Below are 26,210 nucleotides of genomic sequence, written 5' to 3' on the forward strand. Positions count from 1 at the left end.
TTGAGTGTCCTTTCTGTTCAAACCTTTTACCAATTTTTTCCATCTCATCCAAACACAATTAATTTTCAGTTTAATTTATTTTAGCTCTTTTAAACTGGCCAAGAGGCATTCCTTCCAAACAGTTTTGGTGGTGTTCACTAGAGATGTCTATGTATGAATTGGAGTCAGTCTCTTTTTTTATATATTTTGGTGCATAATTGATACTCAAATCTAAAAAGGGCAGAACTCGTAGTAAAGGTTAAAATAATATTAAAATTATTTTGATTTCAAAATTTACAGAAAAGGTCTAAAGATTCTTGGTCGCCTTGCCAGATAAAAAATATATCATCTATAAAGCAATACCAGCACACCAGGTTTGCCCCATCCATATTTTGCCAAATCTATAATACGATGTTCCCAATATGCCTTATATAGATTGGCATAGCTGGGGGCAAAACAAGATTTAGTAAATAGAAACTCCCGGTTCCAAGAATTAGTAAATAGAAACTCCCATTAAAATAGAAATAATTATTTTCTAAAATAAAAGCTATTGACTCAATAATGAAGTCCTTTAGATCTTGTGAATAATCACTTTCAGTTAGAATAAAGGTTATTGCCTCTTTACCTTTTTCCCAATCAATTATAGTGTATAAACTGCTAACATCTGCAGTTGCTAAAATACACTCGGTATCCCAGTTGATTTGAGTACATTTTCTTAAAATATCTGAGTTATCTCTTATATAAGCATTAGTTTTAGTGACCAATGGCTGTAGATAATAATCCACCATTGCTGAAAGATTTGATGTTATACTATTTACAGTTACACCCAAAATGATAGGTCTTCCTGGTGGTTTGCTTATATGTTTGTGGATTTTTGGGAGTATGTACAGAGTAGGGGGTAACTGGATTCTTTATCATAATAAAATCTTTCTCACTCTGTGTTAACACTTCTTTTGATTGTGCCCTATTTATTAGACTTTCCAATTTACTGATAATTTGGTAAATGGGATCACTCCTAAGTTTCTTATATGTTTCTGTATCATTCAGTTGTCGATTTACCTCACTTATATAATCTTCTCTATTTAACACTACTACTGACCCTCCTTTGTCAGCAGGTTTAATTATTATTTGATTATTTTCTCTTAGAGATTTTATGGTTTCTCTTTCTTTTTTTGTGAGTTTCCTTTTCCTAGAGCCCTTAAAATTCCTAATATCCTTTTCCACAAGAGTGCGGGCAGGTACTATGCAGGGGGCCTTTACTCGGCTGTATAGCTGGCTATGCCAGTGACGTGCGGTGAGGTAAATGCCTGGGGAGGCACTGGCTAAACTCGCTAACTGCACAGCGGGAACTCCTCAGCTACTAGTCACACTCCCCATACCAGCACAGCTAGTCCTACAGCATACCTACGGACTGTCCCGATTTTGGCGGGACAGTCCCGTTTTTCACGGTCTGTCCCGCTGTCGCACTCGCGGGTTGCAGTGTCCTGTGGTGGGGAGGGGGGGGGGGGCAGTTGGGAGATCCCCCTGTCACCCGCTGCTCTGAGCAGAGCAGTGGTGAATAGATGCTGTGCGCATGTGCCCAGCGTCAGTAGCGGCTCTTGCCACGGGCAAGCAGGCTTTTTGCCCGGGGCGCCGCTACCCTGAGGGCGCCGCCGCCGTGACAAGAGCCGCTGTTGATCCACCCTCCCTCCCTCCCCACTCCCCGGCTGCAATGAGCCCCGCATCACTCACTGACGCTACAGGTCAAAATTGACCCCTAGTGTCAGTGCGGCGCTGCTATGAGAGAGACATCATGACATCTCTCCCATAGGGAAGAGCCGACGCCCGGAGACAGCGGCAGCAGTGGTCCGGAAGCAGGAGCGAGGCTCGTAAGTATTTTTTTTTTTAGGGTTTCAAAGCGGCGCTACTACAGGAGGCACATACTGGGGGCACTACTACAGGGGGCACATACAGGGGGCACTACTACAGGAGGCACATACTGGGGGCACTACTACAGGGGACACATACAGGGGGCACTACTACAGGGGGCACATACAGGGGGCACAGCTACAAGGGGCACAGCTACTGGAGGCAGATATACTGGGGGCACTGCTACAGGGGGAACAGCTACAGGGGGAACAGCTACTGGGGGCAAATTAACTGGGGGGCACAAGTACAGGGGGCACAACTACTGGGGCACAGCTACAGGGGGCAAATCAACTGGGGGGCACAACTACTTGGGGCAAATCTGGGGGCACAGCTACTGGGGGCATAACTGTGGCCACGACCCTCCCCTATGAAGCCATGCCCCTATTTTTCGTGAACTGTTTTGCCAGGGAGGGGGGCACCAGTGGAAACTTTCGCACTGGGCGCCACAAGGTGTAGACCCGGCCCTGCATAGTGTCTATTCTCGGCAGGGGTGTGGTATGTGAGACCGCTGGTCAGCATACCGACACTGGAATCCTGGCAGCGGAATGCCATGCGGGTGGGGTTCGAGAGCAACAATCCCCTTGTGGGCTCGCTCGACATGCTGCGGGCTCGGTGGTGACCTGCGGTAGCCACAGTTTCTATTCCCACTCTATTGATGTTGTGGACACCCACGAGTGGAAATAGTCCCTGTTGGTCGGCATGCCGACCATCAGGATTGTGAGAGGGCGGGATGTAGGGGGAGGTCCCCCCGAGATGTAGAGGGAAGGCGGACTCCTGACCGCTGGTCACATAACTGCCCCCCTCTCAGTGCCGTAACTAGACATTTTAGTGCTGTGTGCAAGAAACAGCATCAGCGCCCCCCCTTAACGCAAACCGCCGGTAGAGGGGCATGGCTTCACAGGAAAGGGGTGTGACCACAAAATAATACCAATTCATATAATGGTGCACAGTAGTCTCCATTATTCAAATTATGTCACACAGTAGCGCCACTACACCAGGTAGAGCCCCTTTTACACCTTATGGCAGACAGCTTCCCCTTTTTACACATTACGACAGACAGCGTCTCCTTTTTTACACATTACGGCAGAGAGTGTCCCCTTTTTTACACATTACGGGAGAGAGCGTCCCCTTTTTTACACATTATGGCAGACAGCATCTCCTTTTTTACACATTACGGCATACAGCGTCCCCTTTTTACACATTACGGCAGACAGCGTCCCCTTTTTACACATTACGGCAGACAGCTTCCCCTTTTTACACATTACGGCAGACAGCGTCTCCTTTTTACACATTATGGCAGACAGCTTCCCCTTCTTACACATTACGGCAGACAGCGTCTCCTTTTTTATACATTACGGCAGAGAGCATCCCCCTTTTACACATTACAGCAGACAGCGTCCACCTTTTACACGTTACGGCAGACAGCGTCCCCTTTTAAACATTACAGCACACAGAGTCCCCCTTTAACACAGTACGACAGGCAGATTCCCCCTTACACACACACCCCTCCTACCCTTAGGGTGTAGTGTAGTGTACTATGGTGTAGTGTACTGTAGTGAAGTGTAGTGTAATATAGTGTAGTGTAGTATAGTGTAGTCACTCACGTGCTGTTGCGGGTAAGGGGCGGGCGGCGGCGGCTTCACCGGGACACGGGCGGGCGGGTGGTGGCTTCAGCAGCAGGAGTCTTGTGGGCGGCAGCGGCTTCCGAATTGCAGGGGAGGGGGGCCGGGCTGCCGCTGGCCCATTGAGAAGCCTGCCTGTCACACAGATGCCGCAGCGGCTTGAAAACTTACTCTGAACTTGAAGCCGCCCGCCCGCCTGTGTCCAGCTGAAGCCGGCGGCTTCAGCTGGACACAGGCGGACGGGCGGGTGGCGGTGGCTTCGAGTTCAGAAGAAGTTGCGGACCACAGGTGGGCGGGTGGTGGCAGCTTCAGTGGGACACGGTTGTGTCCAGGCGGGCGTGTGCGGTGGCTTCAGAGGGACACAGGCGGGTGGCGCCGCCGTCAGCGGGACACAGGTGGTGCCTTCAGCAGTCTGGGCTCGGAGCTAGCAGGTGTGATGCCCGATGGTGCGCCCTCAGTGCATTTGCGCTGTGGGCAAGGCATCATCGGCACACACCTAGTTACGGCTCTGCCCCCCCTCCCCCCGTAGAGAGGGACAGGGGGCATGGCCAACAGCTCACTGAGCGCTGTTCATGCCCCCATAATCACAAAAAGGAGGCGTGGCTTGCATTCACGGCACTTGCCGCGAGGCCACGCCCCCTCGCCGATAGGCCACGCCCCCTAAAAATCGGGCCCTTGAAGAAATGGGAGGTATGCTACATAAAATGAGGCCTTGCACTCACCTGGCAGCGGTACACTTCAATATGTCCGCATCCAGAGCCAGGAGATTCACCACTCTGCACTTTCCTTCATCTCTCCACTGAGCGCCCAGCACCACGATCACTCTGCAGCCCACAAGCAGAGGGACACCGGCAGCTGCAGGGAGCTGTCAGTGGCCGGAGAGGGGGTAGGGCACTCAAGCTGCGGCAAGCCCTGCTGAACTGGAGGAGGTGAGGAGCTGCAGAAGCTCCGTGGTTAAGCTGTGTCCACAGGCAGAAGCGGCTGGTGAGTGACTGTCACGCTCCCACCTGAAGGGACTGCTGTCTGTCGGTACTTAAAATGTGGCCGCCCTGGGGGAATGGCATCTGACACTCTGCCCACCCGGCTCAGTCTACCCCTGCCATTGTCCAATCACGTCTGCCTGATTGACAGGGGTGTGCCTTGATGTGAGTTGAAGGCACAGACCCCTGTCAATGAGGCAGACGTTCTAGTGCCGCTTTTCATTCATTTTTCAATGGGCTTTTCCAGCCCGCAGCTTGGCCCTGCCCTCTTCCGCCCCCCTCTTCACGTCCTTATTATTGTCAGTGGGAGGCAGCGCTCTCGCTGCCTCCCACATAGCTTTGGCTGCATTTTCATTCTGAAAATGATTACAATAATACAAAGTAGGATCTTTGTATTATATTAATCATTATGACAGGGGAGGCACTGCCTCCCCTGCCTCCCCTGACTGCACGTCCCTGGGCTATGCATAAAACTGTCCCTGGGGCATGAGAGGTAGCGTATGAGAGCAAAAAGGGGGGAGGGGCCGGGTAAAGGGGTAGTGTATTGTTGGGTAGACACTACACAATATGTCATCTGATCTGACAGATTGCATCGATATATCATTTACCTCAGCATATATTGGCAGTGTGTATGCCCAATTTGCGCTTCCCCACCATCCTCAGCTATGTCTTCTGGTTTGACCAGCAGACATCACTTGCAATGCCATCCTGCCATATGTAGCATGGCATACCATGCCACTCTATTCCTCCTCTTCATCAGCACATTTATATGCCCTTGCTGATGCCAGGTGAGGCTGAGTACACGTCCTCTAGTGTGTACCAATTAAGAGAGAAGTGTGTGCGAAGAGGGGTGCAGGGTGAGGGGTAGTGTAGAAGAGCAATGTGTCCATGGAGGGGGTGCAAGGTGAGTGGTAGTGTAAGAGAGCAGTGTATGCAGGAAGGGGGTGCATGGTGAGGGGTAGTGTAAGATAGCAGTGTGTGTGTGGGGAGGTCATGCAGGGTAAGGGGAAATGAAGGAGAGATACAGAAAATAAAAATATATTTTACATATATGGAGCTTTGCACTGGGGAATCTCTGAAGAAATTGATCCTTCCCAGTCAGACAGTCTCCAGTCAGTATTTATTCATTTACAGTAGGAGACCACTTTGACTGGAACATGCCTGTTCGTGTATGAATATATGTCATCATATCAGGTTCAACCAGATTTGTGCTGCCTGTGTCCCCTCCTGCCATTGGCCCATGTCTCTTCAGCCTACTGACCCCTGTCACTCCAACCTGCTACCCGGTGTCTTTCCAGCCTCCTACCCCTTGTCACCCCAGCCTCAAATCTTTCCAGCCTCCTGTCACCCCAGCCTCCTGCCCCTGTCACACCAGGCTCCTACCTCCTGTCACCCTGGAATCTTGTCAGTTATATCAATGTCTGACAGACAAAAAAAAAAACAATGGTGATCTGCAAAACAGTGGGAGCATAGAGCGGGTTGCAGAAAAAGATGCACAGATGGGGGGTGGCAGAACAGAGAGTGCAGAGCAGAGGTTGGATACAGATCATGGAGCACAGAGTGGAGGGGTGCGAATGGGCAGGAGAGGGAGCATAGAGCGGGGAGGGGCTCAGAAGCGAGAGAGCAGAGCAGGTAGAGGTAGGAGAACAGGGAAGAAAGATGCATAATAAGGGGGCAGAGCACAGAGCAAGAGAGACAGAACAGGGAGCAGAAATAATAGGAAATGGGTATGTGGCAGAACTGGGGTGGAGGCAGGCAGGGGGTATAGGACAGGCAGCGCAGAGAAGGAACAGGGAGAGCAGAGCATTAGTGGAGGGGCAGAATGGGGAGCAGAAAATGGGGAGAACAGAGTGGAAACAGGGTGCTCAGAGTGGGAACAGGGAGTGCAGAGCAAGGGTGAGGGGAAGAATGGGGACTGCAGAGCAGAGGTAGGGCGCAAGTAGGGGAGAGCAGAGCAGGAACAGAGAGTGTAGAGCGAGGGTGTGGGGCAGAGTGGCTAGAGCAGAGAGGGAACAGGGAGCACAGAAAGTGGTTGGGTGACAGAACGGGGAGCGTAGAGCGGGGTTGGACACAGAGTAGGTTTATGGGGTGGCAGAGCAAAGGTGGACAGCAGAATGGGGAACGCAGTGTGGGGAGGCACAAAGTGGTGGGTTGCTAATGGGGAGAGCAGAGCATGCAGGGGGGTACAGAATGGGGAGATCAGAACAGTAACAGGGTGATATAGATCAGGGGTTGGCGGCAGAATGGGGTGGGGTATAGAAAGGAGAACAAAGAGCGCAGGGACGTGCTGAACAGAAGGAGCAGGGCAGGGAGCATAGAGCGGGAACAGGGAGAGCATCGCAGGTTTGGGGGAAGAAAGGGTAGCACAGAGCAGGGCTGGGCAGCAGAATGGGGAGCACATAGCGGGAACAGCGACTGCATGAGGGGTGCAGAGCAGGGTGGGGGGCACATAATAGGGAGAGCAGAGCAGGTGGGTGGGCACAGGATTGCAAGAGCAAGAACAAGAAAAGCAGCATAGGGTGGGGGCCAAACGGAGAGCACAGAGGGGGTGAATGGCCAGGACAGGGAGACACAGCGGGGTGTTGGGGGACAGGTGCCAGAGAGCAGAGCAGGGGGAGGTGGAGAACAGGGAAGAGAGACAGCAAAAGAGTAGTGAAGAGCGGGGGTGGGGGAAGAGCGCAGTGCAGGGGGACAGAACAGGAAGCAGAAACAGCAGGAGAGGGGTGGAGAGCAGAACAGGGCTCACAGAGTGGGGGGCAGAACAGGGAGAACATGTCGAGAGCAGTGAGCACAGATTGAGAATGAGAGGCAGAATGGGCAGCACAGAGTGGGAGTGGGGGCAGAATAGGAAGCACAAAGCGGGCAGGGGTGGCAGAATGAGTAGTGCAGAGTGGGAGGTGCAGAACAGGGGAACAGGGGGAGGGACAGGGTGAGAGAGAGAGCAGACTGGGGAAGAGAGCGCAGAGGGGGGCAGAACAGGGAGAGCAGAGCTGGCAGGGAGGGGGTGCAGGACGGGGAAGGCAGAACAGGGGTTGCAGAATGGGGAGAGCCAGGGAGAGACGTGGGGTGAGCAGAGCTGGGAGTGAGAGAGAACAGAGCGGCAGGAGGAGTTTCTTTCTGTATGCTTTCAACTTCGAGCTTATCATTGCTGTAGCCATATCTTAGTATTTCTCTGACTGTTCCACTAAAAGTAGTGCAGAGTGGGAGTGAGGCAGAGAACTGGGAGAGCAGTGCAGTTGGAGGGGCAGGATGGGGAGAGCATAGCAGTGGGGGCGAGAGAGAGTAAAGCTGGGGCGGTTATGAATGGGGAGAGCAGAGCAGAGCAGACAGGGTTTGAGAGAAAGAGAGCAGAGTGGGAGTGGGCACAGAACGGGGTCAAAAGAAGGGGACTGGTGGGTGGGTTGGGTATGGGGAAGGTGATCGAGGACCTAGTGAGTGCTGGGTGGCGGGGGCCATAGCACTGCTCCCAGATCCTGTGGCAACAAGATCAGGGCCCACTGTCGGCTTCAGGTGGGTCATATTTCACCTATGCCGCGCTGCCATCTCTGGCTGGTCTCAGGGACCTGGTCCTCAAGAAACACTGGGCCCCCAAGTGGAGTCTTTCACTGTGCTGCAGTTTGATTGGCCCCATGACAGCAGCATCTCCTGTGCCTATGATAGTTACGCAACTGGTTTGCTACCCACCTATAGCTGCCCAGAACTGCACCCTGCATGCAGTGTGTCATGCTATTGCAGAGGCAGCGATGCATTCAAGTACTTTTGGCCCTCCTTATCCTTCCCCCACAGCCCATCTCTACCCACCTACAGGGCCCTCCTCTGTCCTGAACCCAGGTCCAGCCTCTGCAGTGTGTGGCTATATCCTGTGGACTGGCCTCCTCTCTGGGACCAGCTCTGCGCCCTTCCCCCCTCCCACTTCATTAGTTCCTCCCCTATTCCAACTCAGCTCCAGCTTCTTCCTCCCCTCCCCCCACAGCACCCCCTCTTCATAGATAGATAGATAGATAGATAGATAGATAGATAGATAGATAGATAGATAGATAGATAGATAGAGATATCTATATAGATCTACATAGCTTTTTTCTATCTCTGACAGGTACTGTAGGTGGTCTTGCTGGTAAGTCCATCTGCTCCTGAGGGAACGACATTCAGCAATTTAAGGGTGCCAGAATTAAACTAAATCTTGGACCCCCAATCTAAAAACATTGTGGCGCCCCTGAATACATATAACAATTGGCAAAAGATGTACAGGTTACTCAGTAGAAACAATACTCAATTAGAACTTTGACAGCACAGTTAAAGCCAGCCAGTAGGCGTAGAGAATCACGACTAGATTCACTCCCTCTCCATCTGTTATGAACTGGTGCCATCTAAACCTTTAACTAATGGAGATGAAGCCAATGTTGAATAAGGTATACCCAATATCTGCATACCAAATGCAAACTGGACTTTGGCTATAATCTTGCTGAGAGAAGGTGAGGATGGGTTTTACCAATATTAAGTTGTGGCACATTTAGTTCCTACCAGAATGTGTAATACATGGTGGTCACTGGCATTCCTATCACCCTCGGCACAGCAGTTCCTACAACAGAATTTATATTGGAAAGACCACATTTTGAGGAACTTCACTGGGGTGAGAGAAAGATGATGTAATAATTTAAATGAACAGTTGGTATGATTATAGCATTTAAATAAGCGGTACGCAATTACATAAACTATTTCCCACTGGTTAACTGAAATAGTTGTGTGAGGAAAGCGAATGGAAGAACTGAGTTAAACTGCATAACATCGGCATCTGTAGTACATTGGTCACTCCAGGTAAATACATTGATATTTGCAGAGCCGGCCCTAACCAATATGATGCCCTAGGCAAGATTTTGGCTGGTGCCCCCTAGCATCACCGCTGGTTCCGCTCCTGACCTTGCACCTCTTTCCCAGCACCATCACCCCTCACCCATAGCAGTCCTTATTTTGGTGTTTGTACCCCCTATATTTTAAAAAGGAACAGTTCGCACATTTGGCACACAGCCCAAAAAGGGGTGTGTTTTTGCTGGCAAGGGGCATGGCCACACAATAGTAACCCCAATTCCAATTACGCCACACAGTACTGCAACTTTATTCACATTTGATCATGCGATAGTGTCCATAATTCACATTACATCCCACAGTAGTATTACTTAACCTTATAAACGTTACTCCCCACAGTAGTGCCCCTTATTCACATTACATCACACTGAATTGCTCCTTATTCACATTACACCACAACCTATTGCTCTTTATTCATATTAGATGACACAGTAGTGCCCTTTCTATATGCAACGCCACATAGTAGAGCACCTTATACACATAATGCCACACATTAGTAATGCATTTATACACATAATTCCACACAGTAATGCCCCTTACACATTATTAATGTCCTTATAAACATATTGTGTCTTACACATTATGACAACCTTTATTAATGCCCTTTTACACATAATGTCCCTTACATATATGCCACACATTAATGCCCTTATACACATAATGACACACATACAGTAGTACCCTGTTACACATATGCCACACATCATTAATGCCCTTATACACATAATGACACACATAGTGCCCCTTACACATATGACACACATAGTGCCCTTTACACATATGTTGCACATTATTAATGCATTTTTACATGACACACATAATGCTCCTTACACATATTCCGAACACTACTGCACAATCAACCCACTCACATGCACACAGCACTCACACTGCCACTAACACTGTGACCTCTGCCTCTGCTTGGATACAGATGTGTCCTCATAAATCTTGCCTCAATGCTAACGTCGGGCACCTTTTTTTTTTTTAAATGCATCTTATTTGCATTGCTATGTGGCTAGGATGCACAAGCAGATTCTGCTGATTACAATGATATGCAGCATGCCTATATATTGTGTGAGACTGTGGCTGTATCTGCATAAGAAATGCCACACACAGAATATAGGCATGCCGCATATCATTTTAATCAGCAGAAGCTGTTGATGCCCCTAGGCATATCAAATGCCCTAGGCAATTGCCTAGTTTGCCTATGCCTATGGCCGGCTCTGGATATTTGGGATCAGTTTAGAGAGTGTCCCATTAGAGAAGGTACATGTTGGCAGAACACACAAATATACTGTATATTAAATTGACCCAATTATACAGATGTTTGCCCTCATACTTGCAACAGAATGAAGCTTGTGAACAATATCAATGCTATGCGAGCTGTCGCTGCGAGCCTCTACACACTACTGGGCTTACGCAGATTGCCCCAAACCCTTAATTAATATGACTGCTATTACCATCTAGAATTTTCCTTGGATACAGGGTTCTAAAAGAACCTACTAGCAATTAGATTTTACTGACTTGATGCTAAATTTTATATTATAGTAAATATAACAAGAGGATACATAAATAATATGGCAACAGGAACTTACAAACATAATATTTTTGCTCTTTCACAATCCCAATACACATACAGTATATATTGTGGCAATAGGAGCAGTGTGCTACAGAGGAACCAGGTGTGTTTAGCTGACAAATCTCCAGCTACTGAATTGTGTGTTCGCACATGGTGAGCTTTCCCCTCGGGGTCCCACTTCCATAAACTGGGCCCGAGGTCATCTTGAGTTGCCTGGTTGTCCGCTTCCTCACCATTACCCACCTACCGGCCACCGCTGATGCCTTGGTCCATGCCCACTTCTCCACATGCAATGGACAGCAGCGATGTGGAGATGGAGCGCACAGACTTCCAGGAGGGCTTTTCCATGCCTGGTGACCATGCCAGGGTCAAGAAGCTGTTCACCGGCAGCCTAAGAAAGGGGGACCTGCTGGCCCATCTCTCATGGTGCAGTATGGTGGAGATGGTGGCAATCATCGCAGACAGGGGGTCCACCAGAATAAGTGCCTTTGTTTGTCTGCCTCTTCAGCAACGATGGAGCATACAAGGTGGAAGTGGTCAAATGGTACCCCATCCACAGCCACCGGGAAAATAGTGAAGGATGCCGCAACAGAGACAGCTGTAGAGGCGACAAGGACTGTGGGGCCAACAGCTACAGTGAACAGGGCTCCTTTGGGAGTATCTAGAACAGCTACGGCAACTGCAGCCAGCACCAGTGACCAACCCTTCTATGGGCCCTTGCTGATGCATCACTCTGGGACATGACATCTCTTAATTACCAAATCCTGCTGCTAGCAGTCTGTGGCCAGGGGGACTGCTTCTCCTATGAAGAGGAGTCCTCCAACCCAGCACCATCATGGCCACGAGATATGGTGCCCGGAGCATGTGACCCACTCTTTTGGCCGCAGCTGTAGCTTCGAGTTACTGACCGCAACCTCCCGGCCTCGACAGTTGCCACTTGGCCTCTCCTCAACATGAGAACACTGGGACCAGGCCTACTACCCCTCCAGCTGAGGACATCCGGACTGCCCCAGTCCTACCCCTATATACCCCAGTATATGTATCAGGAGTTTACCGGAGGGCACCGGAGCAACATACATCATTGAAGTGAGTGCCGATTCTCTTATGGAGTATATATATATATATATATATATATATATATATATATAATTTACCCCTTCTGTTAGTTACCTGCTAATGTGTTTTTACCATGTGATTTTTTTTCTTTTTTTACAGCATACTTTCACCCCACCATGTGCTATTCCACTATTTGCACATCCTGCCAGCAGCAACCTAAGCAATGGTTCCTTTGCGAGCAGGATGTGCTTCATGTTGATCTTTCCATGCAGAGTCAATCATACTACTACACATATGTCAGCTTTTTCATCTTCTCTGTAATGTGCATTGTTTTGATGTCTGCAAAGTATCTTGAGTCCTGTTGGAGAAAATGCGTTATATAAATAAAGTTATTATTATTATTATTATTATTATTATTATTATTATAAGTCACGTATTTGGAGGAAAGAAAATGTGTTTCTTACCTGCTTTATTGACTTCAGTGCATTTCTCCTTTTTATCCTGGTGCAGCTGAAAGCATGTGACTGAATAACCATGGCATCTGTGACAAACTCCCTCAAGAAGGCAGGGTTACTTGTGTTGCCTGCCTGTCAATCTGGGAGGGCGAGGAGTAGTCTAAGGTATAAAAACCTGTCTGGGGTATTTGTCTGTGAGACCAATGCTGGAAGGTCTCAGATAGTTAGTTAGTTAGTTAGTTAGTTAGTTAGTTAGTTAGTTAGTTAGTTAGTTAGTTATAGGGCCATTTGGGAAGCTTCTGTGAGGAGCTGAGGACTTTTCTCAGTTTCTTGTATGAACACAAACTGTATGATGATTACTGGTCTGAGGTCATCCTAAAGAAATAAACCGTAGTGCACAAGTCCAGAGTAAACGTGTGTTTCCACTACACAGCTTCACCATGTCCCACCATGAGGATGAGGCTTTTGGCCCCAGGTGTAACCCATGAAGTTGAGGTGCTGGTGCAGCTTGTGTTGGAACAGTTGCATCATATATACAGGTAACTCATGGCTGGGGCGGAACATGGACTATCGTAGGACATTGACCAACAGATCAAAGTGTTCATCGCCACTTGCAATAGCATTACTGAGAAGAAGTATGTCCAGTTATCTTTTTGTTTTATTATTCAGATGTGTGATGATATATAAATCAAACAGAAAATAGATTTCTGCTTTTTTTTAGTTTGCAGATGTAATAATGAAATGCTATGATGATACCATATCAGGCGTCAGTGACAAATACTTTTAAAACATTTTGGGATTTGACAGCATTTACTATTGCATCTTATGCTTTTAACAGGATTTCATGAGGCGCCTAAAAGACAAACTTTGGGATTGCTATCATCACACCAGGTGCACCAGTGGAGGGCCTTGCGCCTCTTTGGAGCAATCAGCTCTCAAGTTGACTTCTTTAACCTGTCTTGATGACCAGGAGATAGAGGGTATATGCAGGGGCGGATTGGAAACAAAAAGCGGCCCTGGAAAAATTTGTACTAGTGGCCCCACATGGGCAGCACCAGAGGTGTAAGGTCTAGCCATGGGCCATAGCAGCAGCACCCTCCCCAAGACTTTCCAGATAGTGGGCATGTCCAGCATGGTATCCGGTTGATAGATAGACAGTGTCTAGTTAGACAGTCAATTAGGTTGACAGGGTCAAAAGGTCGACAGGGTCAAAAGGTCGACATGAAAAAGGTAGACAGTACAAAAGGCCGACAGTGTCAAAAGGTCGAAAGGGTCAAATGGTCGACATAAAAAACATAGACAAATGTTTGTTTTTATAAATGTAACATGTTTTTGGACTATTTCATACATTCTCTATCCATGTCGGCATAGAGTTGTCATAAACTTTGTGGCGAGCGCAGCGAACCACCGAGCCCGAAGCGTGGCGAGCAAAGCGAGCCCCGCGGGGGTATGCCTTTTTACAATTGGGGGTCCTAGATGACAAAACTATCCACACAGACCACAAAAATGCAAAAAACATGGAGGTTTATTTATTAATATTCGTGTTTTTGCCGTTTTGAAGGGTGTTTGATCTCGAATGGTATCGGGTGCATTTTACTGCAACTTTTTGAATCGTGATACTGTCATTCACTAAGCTGCCGAGTTTTGCACAATCGTTTTTTCCGATGTCGATGTGATTCGTAATATCAGGCAGTGTTTTACGGGAGTGATGAGTTAAACACTGCCTGACAAAACACAAGGAATCCCGGCCGGATCTGTGAGATCCGTGCAGGGCTTCATTGTGTACCTTAAAAAGTTCATTAAAGTCTTAAAAAAGTTAGAAAAAATTGCGTGGGGTCCCCCCTCCTAAGCATAACCAGCCTCGGGCTCTTTGAGCCGGTCCTGGTTAAAAAAATATGGGGGGGAAAATGACAGGGGTTCCCCCATATTTAATCAACCAGCACCGGGCTCTGCGCCTGGTCCTGGTTCCAAAAATACGGGGGACAAAAAGCGTAGGGGTCCCCCGTATTTTTGAAACCAGCACCGGGCTCCACTAGCTGGGGAGATAATGCCACAGCCGGGGGACACTTTGATATCGGTCCCTGCGGCCGTGCCATTAAAACCCCAACTAGTCACCCCTGGCCGGGGTACCCTGGAGGAGTGGGGACCCCTTCAATCAAGGGGTCCCCCCCTCCAGCCACCCAAGGGCCAGGGGTGAAGCCCGAGGCTGTCCCCCCCATCCAAGGGCGGCGGATGGGGGGCTGATAGCCTTGTTTACAAAATGTGAATATTGTTTTTAGTAGCAGTACTACAAGTCCCAGCAAGCCTCCCCCGCAAGCTGGTACTTGGAGAACCACAAGTACCAGCATGCGGTGGAAAACCAGGCCCGCTGGTACCTGTAGTACTACTACTAAAAAAATACCCCAATAAAAACTGGACACACACACCGTGACAGTACAACTTTATTACATACATGCACACCAACATACACACATACTTACCTATGTTCCCACGAGGCTCGGTACTCTTCTCCATGTAGAATCCTAGGGGTACCTGTGAAAAAAATTATACTCACATAATCCAGTGTACCTTCTGTTCTTTGTATAATCCACGTACTTGGCAAAATAATAAAACGGAAACCCGACCACGCACTGAAAGGGGCCCCATGTTTACACATGGGACCCCTTTCCCCGACTGCCAGGACCCCCCCTGACTCGTGTCAAAGAGGGTCCCTTCAGCGAATCAGGGAGCGCCACGTCGTGGCACTCTCCTGATTGGCTGTGTGCTCCTGTAGTGTCTGTCAGGCAGCACACGGCACAGATACAATGTAGCGCCTATGCGCTCCATTGTAGCCAATGGTGGGAACTTTGCTGTGTGCTGCCTGACAGACACTACAGGAGCACACAGCCAATCAGGAGAGTGCCCCTGATTCACTGAAGGGACTCTCTTTGACACGAGTTTGACACGAGTTGACCCTCTTTGACTCTGGCATTGGAGAGTGTAAAGAAAGGACGTCCTCAGTGTCCTGCATCAGTTCAGTGGTAGTGTCTTGTGCTGCATCAGTCCAGTCACAGTGGTGGTGTCCTCTGCTGCCATATGTCCAGTGCTGCTGTATAAGTCCAATCCAGTGGTGCTGTGTTGTGCTGCATCAGTCCAGTGGTGGTGTCTTGTGCTGCATCAGTCCAGTCATAGTAGTGGTGTCCTCCACAGCCATATGTCCAGTGCTGCTGTATATGTCCAGTCCATTGGTGCTGTGTTGTGCTGCATCAGTTCAGTGGTGGTGTATTGTGCTGCATCAGTCCAGTCACAGTGGTGGTGTCCTCTGCAGCCATATGTCCAGTGCTGCTGTATAAGTCCAGTCCATTGCAGTGGTGCTGTGTTGTCCGGCATCAGTACAGTGGTAGTGTCTTATGCTGCATCAGTCCCGTCACAGTGGTGGTGTCCTCTGCTGCCATATGTCCAGTGCTGCTGTATAAGTCCAGTCCAGTCCAGTCCATTGCAGTGGCGCTGTGTTATCCTGCATCAGTCCAGTGGTGGTGTCCCTGTACTGCTGTATATGTCCAGTGGTACTGCGGTATATGTCCAGTGATACTGCCGTATATGTCCAGCGGTACTGCCATATAAATCCAGTGATACTGCCGTATATGTCCAGTAGTACTGCCATATAATTCCAGTGGTACTGGCATATAAATCCAGTCCAGTGATACTGCCATATATGTCCAGTGATACTCTCATATATGTCCAGTGGTACTGCCGTATAATTCTGTTGGTACTGCTGTATAATTTCAGTGATACTGCTGTATAAGTCCAGTGGTACTGGCATATAATTCCAGCAGTACTGGCATACAAATGCAGTCTAGTATATGTCATATATGTCCAGTGGTACTGCCATATAATTCCAGTGGTACTGCCATATAATTCCAGTGATACTGCCATATAATTCCAGTGGTACTGCCGTATAATTCCAGCGGTACTGGCGTATAAATCCAGTCCAGTGATACTGCCGTATATACAGACAAAGGGGGTGCAGATGCACTAAACGATCATTACAGTATAAAAAAATATAATATGTCATAAGAGGTTGTTGGTATATCGTTGGCCAATGATATCGGCCTGCCCACCAATCGTCCAGCTCACATCTTGTCGAGCAGGTCCCTAACACTATGGGGCCTACATCTGGAATGCAGGGAACCCCAAAACATGATCCAGCAAAGGACCACCCCAGGGCATCACACTAAAAAATAGTGATAGTAAAGTGATATAAAATGCAGGTCCCTACTATGAGTTTAAAGGTAGAGAGTATGTGAAAAAAATGTGCATACATAAATAATAAACAAACATGATAAAAAAAAGTGACTGTATATTTAAATGGTGATGCCCTGAGACAGCCCAGCCAGAACAGGCATGGGGAACCCCACATCCAAATGCCAACCCCAAATTTTCTGACACTATATACAAATAAATAGGACATACTTAGAATTATGCCTGTGTCACAGTGCAGTCCATGCTGGTTTCCCTGCTTAAAAACATAGAGGGTGGTGGGGTATATGTCCAGTGATACTTCCGTATATGTCCAGCGGTACTGCCGTATAAATCCAGTGATACTGCCGTATATGACCAGTACTACTGCCATATAATTCCAGTGGTACTGGCATCGAACCCGCCCGAACTTCATGTTTTTTTTCACGGGTCCGAGCGACTCGGATCTTCCCGCCTTGCTCGGTTAACCCGAGCGCGCCCGAACGTCATCATGACGCTGTCGGATTCTCGCGAGGCTCGGATTCTATCGCGAGACTCGGATTCTATATAAGGAGCCGCGCGTCGCCGCCATTTTCACTCGTGCATTGAGATTGATAGGGAGAGGACGTGTCTGGCGTCCTCTCCATTAGAATAGAGATAGATTAGATAGAGAGAGAGAGATTGTGCAGAGTCGCAGACAGAGTTAGTTTACCACAGTCAGTGACCAGTGCAGTTGCTAGTTAACTTTTATTTAATATAATATATCCGTTCACTTCTCTCTGCTATATCCGTTCTCTGCCTGAAAAAAAAAACGATACACAGCACAGTCAGTCACACAGTGTGACTCAGTCTGTGTGCACTCAGCTCAGCCCAGTGTGCTGCACAGTCATCAATGTATAAATTAAAAGCTTATAATTAATAAACATCCTAGTGATATTTGGTGGACCCCCTTTATTAAAGTAAACCTTAGTTACCTTCTAAAACCAGTAAATAAAGACACGGAGACATGATTTTGGCAGAAAAATTGCTAGCTATTTATTTGACCCTAACCATAGCAAACCTGTAAATGGAAAATTTGTTAAGCTGCCGAATCCTCGGCAAAATGGTGGCAGAAAAAAGAACGGCTCTATAAAACTATTGGTGAACTTAAATTGGTAAACTGACCGAAACCGTCCAACACCTTATCAAAAACCGGTAATAGGTGTCAACACAACCCCCACAGTGACTTCCCACCGCTCCTGGGTGCCCTGCCGCTGCCTCCCGGATGGGTGGTCGAGCGGCCATTAAGTCGATGGAGGTGAGTGCACCTAAACCAAATAAACTGAAACTTACTACCTAAATAAGCGATACAACTACAAACTGCCGTTCTTTTCCGCCAAAAGCGAAGGACTCCCTCCCAGAGTCCTCGCACCGCCACCATAACCTACCCTAACTCCTGCAACACTAGGAACAGATCCTCCAGGAAAAACATCATCCCCTCATCGGATAGATGCACACCATCAGGCCGAAAAAGGTGTTTGTCTCGAAACCGAATCTTAGGGTGGCGAACCACTTTGCCTCCGTGGGCCAAGACCCACTTCGCCACCGCCCCATTCACCTTTATCCTGGCCTCATCTATTACGCGTCCGTCCTCCACACCGCGCCAACTCAACCTTGGCACCATCAGGGAAAAAACCAATACACAATTGGTCCATGCTGCGGCCACCTTTGCCAGATCCTGTATCATGGCCCACCTTAGCTCCAAGGAAGTCCTCTTCCCAAGGTCGTTTCCACCCAAGTGGACAACCAACACCTTGGGAACACCATGCTTCCTAGCTTGACTGACTAATCTACTCAATAGATCTGTCCACATCATTCCTCGCCAACCAAGCCATCTGATTCCCTGACCTCCAGGGAACCTCTGAGCCGTATCAGAGGCCAAGAACCTAGCTGCCCAAAAGACATACGAGTGGCCGACCACCCAAACGGACAAGCCATCAGCGCAACAACCTGAATGGAAGGAAAAGGGGTAAAATGTGTTACTAAAATCTATACCAGAAATAGCAATTGCGTTAACCTGAAGGATCTGCCAAAAAATAAAAATTTTTTGATTATAGCTTCCTAAGTCGCAGCAGTCACGGCCTAGCCGATCTCCCGTTCTAATGAATTTGAAGCCAAGCATTAAGACTTTAAGGAAAAGGTAAAAAATCAAAACGAAATAAAACAGGGGGGGGGGATGGAAGGGGAGGGGGGGGGGGGGGGGTATGAAAAAGTAGGGTAGAACATGAAATAACTCAGCTGGAGGTGAAAGCATAAAAACCTGCTGAGGGACTTTGATAGCACAGATTAGCCGAATTAATGATTAGAATTCAGTCCGTCAAGTCAGGCAAAAATAGCAAAATAACTCCAGACCCCCGCTGTCGGCTCACGCCCGCAGCGGCAAGTGGCTAATCCCTGAGTAGGATCACAAACGGGTAACCGAAACAACATATAGGGAACATAACATATGCATAAACCAAGCAACCTTTACTTACTCTAACTTATCGCCGCCAGCTACGCTTATGCAAAGAATCTCAGGCGACGGGGCGAATGTATCGCTTATAACAGGACGACTTCCATCGTCCCACCGCCTGGATCTGGGCTCCCGAAAAACCCGCTGCCGCTGCCGCCGTAGCAGCCCCAATGCGGAAGGAGTGTGTACCGAAGTGGGAGGGGGAAAGGCCCAAGCTCGTCAGACAGCGACCCATCATCCACCGAAATTGGAACTTTGTCACTGGCAGCCCATCATAGTGCAGCAACCACGACCCCCGCCAGTCGGGCCTTACTGCCTCATACTGTACCGCCAACCGTACTGGGCATATGCTCTCCTCCAGTGCCGGAACCAGGGTGACCCATCGGCCCCTCCCCACCTGGTCCGTCTTAGAGCGTCGCAATCTGCACAGCAGGGACCCCCCACTCACCACTACGTCACCCACCAGCATGCGCGAATCCGTCTGCTTAGAAGGCGCTACCAACTCCGAAATCCTAAAGGCACCGTGGTAGGCCATGGAAAAAGCCAATCTAAAAAGCAGCGATTCAAACATAGACGATGCTATGTCCCCCACCGACCCAATGATGTCAGGCAGCAAAGCTGCATCAATGGGCCGCCTCCTGTCAGGTGGCGTAGGTGCAACGCGCGCCCATCCTTTCATAGCCTTAAGCAGAATCCCGCTTTTCGTCAGGTCGGGAACGCCCTTAATTCTGCAGAAGAACGCAATGCCAGCCAAGTACCGGGACACCACCGCTCTAGACCTGCCCGAAACATAAAGCTGCCAAATAAAAGAAAGCATCATCCGATGCCCGCTCTTACCTCGTTGCTTCCGTCCTCTAGCAAATTCTTCCCATTCGCCCCAGGCCTGTTCGTAAGCCTTAAGCGTGGATGGCGCGACCGATCGCAGTGCTAGACCTTCCAGTCCGGCTCGATGACCTGCCAGACATAACCGGGACAATGAAAACCCCGTTGGTCGGCCTCTGGAGCCAACAAGTGAAACCTATCCCAATGCCCTCGCGATAGCGCATCAGCGACCCCGTTCTCCAGACCCGGCACGTGCTGAGCGCGGAACCACACGTTCCTGCGCAGACAAGTAAGCAGCAACTGCCCTAGGACCCGCAGCACCACCAGCGATTTAGCCCTCTGGTTGTTAATCGCGTGCACCACGCCCAGATTGTCGCATCTGAACAGGATGCTGCGATGCGCTAACCGCTCGCCCCAAATTTCCAGCGCAACCATGATGGGAAAAAGCTCCAGGAGCAGAAGGTCCCTAGTGAGACCAGCCTGATGCCATTCCGCTGGCCACGCTGCCGCACACCAAGATCCCTCAAGATAGCACCCAAAACCGGATGCTCCCGCCGCGTCGGTGAAAAGCTGCAATCTGGCGCTATCTATCGTTGGTGCTTGCCATATTCGAACCCCGTTAAAATCTTCCAGGAACGATGCCCACACTGCCAGGTCTCTTTTTATCTCGGCTGACAACCTTACAAAGTGGTGCGGCCTGGCACATCCCGCGGTTGCTCTTTCCAGCTTCCGGCAGAAAACCCTGCCCATCGGGATGACCCGACAAGCAAAGTTAAACATGCCCATCAAGGATTGTGCCTGTCGCAGCTTAACCTTACGCGAGCCCAGGAACTGGCCAATGACCTCGCGAAGCTTAGCCACTTCGTCTAAAGGCAGGCGACACTCGCCTGCCACTGTGTCGATCTCGATACCCAGAAATGACAGGCAAGAGATCGGCCCCTCCGTTTTGTCTTCGGCAACTGGCACCCCGAAGTGACAAAACAATGCTCGTATACTGAAAAGCAGGTTGCCGCACCGCGGCGAACCTGCCGGACCCGTACAAAGGAAATCATCGAGGTAATGGGCAACTCCGTGCCCACCCGACGAAGACTCCACGCACCAATGTAGGAAGGTGCTAAAGCGTTCAAAATACGAGCATGAAACGGAACATCCCATCGGCAAACATTTGTCGATGAAATATTCCGAACCAATCCGGAAACCCATAAAACGAAATGAGTCCGGATGGAGGGGTAGCAACCTGAACGCGGATTCGACGTCAATCTTAGCCATAAGGGCCCCGGTTCCGTAGCTGCGGACCAAATTGAGCGCCTCGTCGAACGACTGATATACCACCGAGCAATGTCCCGGAGGTATAGCGTCGTTGACCGAGGCCCCCGGTGGGTAGGAAAGGTGCTGGATCAGACGGAAGGCCCCAGGTGTCTTCTTGGGCACCACCCCCACCGGGGAGATGACGAGGTCAGCCACGGGGGGTGAAGCAAAAGGCCCCCCCATCCTGCCCAACCTGATCTCCTTATCGACTTTTTCCCGCAACACTAAAGGCAAGGACCTAGCCGATTGAAGGTTCCTCTGCGCCCTAACTGTAACCTCGCTTGCAACAGGCAAGCGGAAACCAAAACTAAAACCTTCGAACAAAAACCCTGCATCCTCCTTATTCGGATACCATTTTAACCATTTTCGCATAGCCTCTATCCTAATTGGCGTTGGCGCCCTGCTGAGCACTCCCGCCGGGTGCTCCTCTAGCGTAGGGTTGTTTAGCGCGGGGACCCTGCCGAGTATTTTTGAAACAGGAGGAGGCCGGGTGGGAACCCCCGCAATGCAGGCAAGCGTGACGGAACCGACACTGTTTCCCGTAGGTACATGCCGCGTTGTTAAACGCGAAGCATGACCCTTTAATTCCTGTCTGTTTACCAGCCCGGACGGCCGACCTAACTGGCTTGATCGACCCGCCGTCCCCGCCGAGCGCGTGGGCGGACGGCCCGACCCGGTGTCCGTCCGCCCCTGCGCTCCGGGGCTCCTTGGCCTGTTGTGAGGCCCTGGTGACCCTAAGCCAGACCTCCACGTCTTTGAACCCGAAGTCCATAACGTACAACCCATCCTGTTTCTCTCTGAACTCCTCGTCATATCTACGCCATTCGTCACCTGCCGACGTGCGCTGCATATCGTGCACGAGGTGCAGGTACCGGATGATGTTCATGTGCTCGTCTGGCCTGTCCTCAAGGTAACAAGCCGCGAAAACCCAGAACCCTGCCAGCCAGTTATCGAACGTGCGAAATGCCTCGGCCCCTATGCCCTTCTTAGCTGTAGCTGCCTTGAACTCTTTCTTCGCGCCCTTCGTCAAGACGAAGATATCTACGAAGTCCCCTTTACGAATGCTTTTGCTACAGCTATCCCTGAGCCCTCGCATGACAGCTGTATATTCGCAGCGAACCACACCTGGCAAGTCGCGTCGCTTCCTAGCCTTGCGAGATTCTTTGCTAACCCGCCTTCGCCTCTTATGCCTCTCCTGCCTCCCGGCCGCCTTTTTGGCGTATTTAATCGCCCTTTTCCTCGCCCTAGCCGTGCTACTTATGTCGGACACCGCAGAGGAGAGGGAGGAAGAGGAAGAAGAGGAAGAAGAGGACGAAGGGGACGAGCTGCGAGAACTTGAGGGAGTACTCGCGACCGACACAGACTGCTCCGCCTCACCTGAAGCCGTAGAATGATCGGATCCAGATTCATCCGCCTCTCCTGCGGCGATGTATGAAACGTCCTTAACTTCCGATTCCGCTTCCTCCGTATCATTCTGATCAACTGCTGGCAAAAAGGGGAAAGAGGACCCAAAGACACACCGTGGCGAGGGCCTAGCCCTACCAGGCGATGGCGTGCTGGATGAACGCACATTCTCACCCCGCCGTGGCTGCTGCTGCAGCTGAGCCGCGGCCGCACCAAGCTCACGGCACGCATGCGCCACCCTCTGCGCGGCAGAGCCCGCGCCCGCGCCCGATCCGCTAGGAAAACCTCTTGACCCGACCTGGCGGTCGGGGGCCGCTGAGAGCGGACCCAAAGCAGCCACCACCGTGGCGAGGGCCGCAGTGAACGCGTTCTGAGTTAAATCTGCACCCCTTGGCGACGGAGCGTTCCCTGCTGGTTGCCGAGCAGGCGGAACGCGCCGTGTGGAGCCGCTGATGGGTACGGGAAGCCAAGACCCATCAGGACCACATATCGGTCGGCCCTGGGGGGAAAGGTCCGTATCGCTCGGGTAACCCACCCCGGACCTAAACCCCCCCCTACCTGCCGTGCCCGCCCGCCCAGGTACCCCGGAAGTGATGGATGAGCCGCCACGCCCCGCCTGGGAGGCCCTGCTCTGTGCCCCACGTGAAGGCCGCGGTGCCGTGCTGTGCCTCCTTTCCGCACTGCTGTCGGACAAGCCCCGCAAACCTGGTTGATCACCACCAGGACCATTAGCCCTCCCCGCCCCGCCGGCATTAACCCGCGGCGAGGAGGGCTGAGGGGACACTGAGCGATGCAGCGTCGCTGCGCGCACACGTGCGCGAGCGACGCCGCCGGAGCCGCGCGTTGGGGCGCGCGCCCGTCGCGCGCGCGCCCCACCGCCTCCCGCCCTGGCGTCCCCCGCTGTCGATGCGGCCTGCTGCTGTGCACTTCCACCCGACGATCCCGCGCTGGGCGCCCCAACGGGCCCAGGCCGGATCGCCGTCACCTCTGCTGCTCGCACATTTCTCCCCCGCCGTGTGGACCTTGAGAACGGCCCTGGCGGGGGGGACTGGTTGGGTGACACTTCGACGGGTGCCGGGCGGCGTCCCGCGAGGCGCGCCAGCGCGCGCCCGCGGGCTGCCACCGTCCCGGCGCCCCCAACTGCCCCCGGAGGTGAGGACCGTTGGTCCCCTCTGTCCAGCATGCCTGATCTCCGGGCCACCACGTGCCGCCCACCGAGGCCGCCAGCAGCCCCACTCGCGACCGCAGGGTCGCCGGATGAGCGCGTCCGGCGCCCTGCACCCAACGGCTCTGCGGCAGCCCCAAGCACAGAGACTGTCCCCCCCGAGCCGGACGTCCCGGCCCCGGGTTCAGCCTCGCTTTGGTAACGGGCTGGGGCGCCCGCAGATCGGCGTGGGCGGCTGGAGGTCATGACAATTAGCCAACAGTGCACAAATATCAAAAGGGGTGAAACAAACTGCTATGCAGGACTCACCCCAAGGAAATTGAAACAGCAAAGAGGCCCAAAATGGCCACTGCAGTGTATATATACCCTAACCCTCCCCCTTTTCCTAAGGCTGTACTACCTCACAGCTAGGTCCACCCCTCACAGGATGTTTAACCCATTCCTCTCCTATGCAGTCAATTCTTTCTCCTTGTGGGGGAGACTGGGGAGCACTGCAGGTTGTTAGCAGGAGCCAGGAGTACAATTATATTAATTAACAGTGCACACTTTTGCTGCAGGAGTGGTGACCAGTGCCTGACCACCAGTATAGTATTGTTGTATACTACTAATATCTCTTTAAATATCAACCAGTCTATATTAGCAGCAGACACAGTACAGTGCGGTAGTTCACGGCTGTGGCTACCTCTGTGTCGGCACACGGCAGGCAGTCCGTCCGACCAGAATTGTATTATTTATTATTATATACCTACCACCTAACCGTGGTTTTTTTTTCATTCTTTATACCGTCATAGTGTCATCCTAATTGTTACGAGTATACTACTATCTCTTTATCAACCAGTGTACAGTGCGGTAGTTCACGGCTGTGGCTACCTCTGTGTCGGCACACGGCAGGCAGTCCGTCCGACCAGAATTGTATTATTTATTATTATATACCTACCACCTAACCGTGGTTTTTTTTTTCATTCTTTATACCGTCATAGTGTCATCCTAATTGTTACGAGTATACTACTATCTCTTTATCAACCAGTGTACAGTGCGGTAGTTCACGGCTGTGGCTACCTCTGTGTCGGCACACGGCAGGCAGTCCGTCCGACCAGAATTGTATTATTTATTATTATATACCTACCACCTAACCGTGGTTTTTTTTTTCATTCTTTATACCGTCATAGTGTCATCCTAATTGTTACGAGTATACTACTATCTCTTTATCAACCAGTGTACAGTGCGGTAGTTCACGGCTGTGGCTACCTCTGTGTCGGCACACGGCAGGCAGTCCGTCCGACCAGAATTGTATTATTTATTATTATATACCTACCACCTAACCGTGGTTTTTTTTTCATTCTTTATACCGTCATAGTGTCATCCTAATTGTTACGAGTATACTACTATCTCTTTATCAACCAGTGTACAGTGCGGTAGTTCACGGCTGTGGCTACCTCTGTGTCGGCACACGGCAGGCAGTCCGTCCGACCAGAATTGTATTATTTATTATTATATACCTACCACCTAACCGTGGTTTTTTTTTCATTCTTTATACCGTCATAGTGTCATCCTAATTGTTACGAGTATACTACTATCTCTTTATCAACCAGTGTACAGTGCGGTAGTTCACGGCTGTGGCTACCTCTGTGTCGGCACACGGCAGGCAGTCCGTCCGACCAGAATTGTATTATTTATTATTATATACCTACCACCTAACCGTGGTTTTTTTTTTCATTCTTTATACCGTCATAGTGTCATCCTAATTGTTACGAGTATACTACTATCTCTTTATCAACCAGTGTACAGTGCGGTAGTTCACGGCTGTGGCTACCTCTGTGTCGGCACACGGCAGGCAGTCCGTCCGACCAGAATTGTATTATTTATTATTATATACCTACCACCTAACCGTGGTTTTTTTTTTCATTCTTTATACCGTCATAGTGTCATCCTAATTGTTACGAGTATACTACTATCTCTTTATCAACCAGTGTACAGTGCGGTAGTTCACGGCTGTGGCTACCTCTGTGTCGGCACACGGCAGGCAGTCCGTCCGACCAGAATTGTATTATTTATTATTATATACCTACCACCTAACCGTGGTTTTTTTTTTCATTCTTTATACCGTCATAGTGTCATCCTAATTGTTACGAGTATACTACTATCTCTTTATCAACCAGTGTACAGTGCGGTAGTTCACGGCTGTGGCTACCTCTGTGTCGGCACACGGCAGGCAGTCCGTCCGACCAGAATTGTATTATTTATTATTATATACCTACCACCTAACCGTGGTTTTTTTTTTCATTCTTTATACCGTCATAGTGTCATCCTAATTGTTACGAGTATACTACTATCTCTTTATCAACCAGTGTACAGTGCGGTAG

The sequence above is a fragment of the Pseudophryne corroboree genome, chromosome 8 (assembly GCF_028390025.1).
Source record: "Pseudophryne corroboree isolate aPseCor3 chromosome 8, aPseCor3.hap2, whole genome shotgun sequence".
NCBI lineage: Eukaryota > Metazoa > Chordata > Amphibia > Anura > Myobatrachidae > Pseudophryne > Pseudophryne corroboree.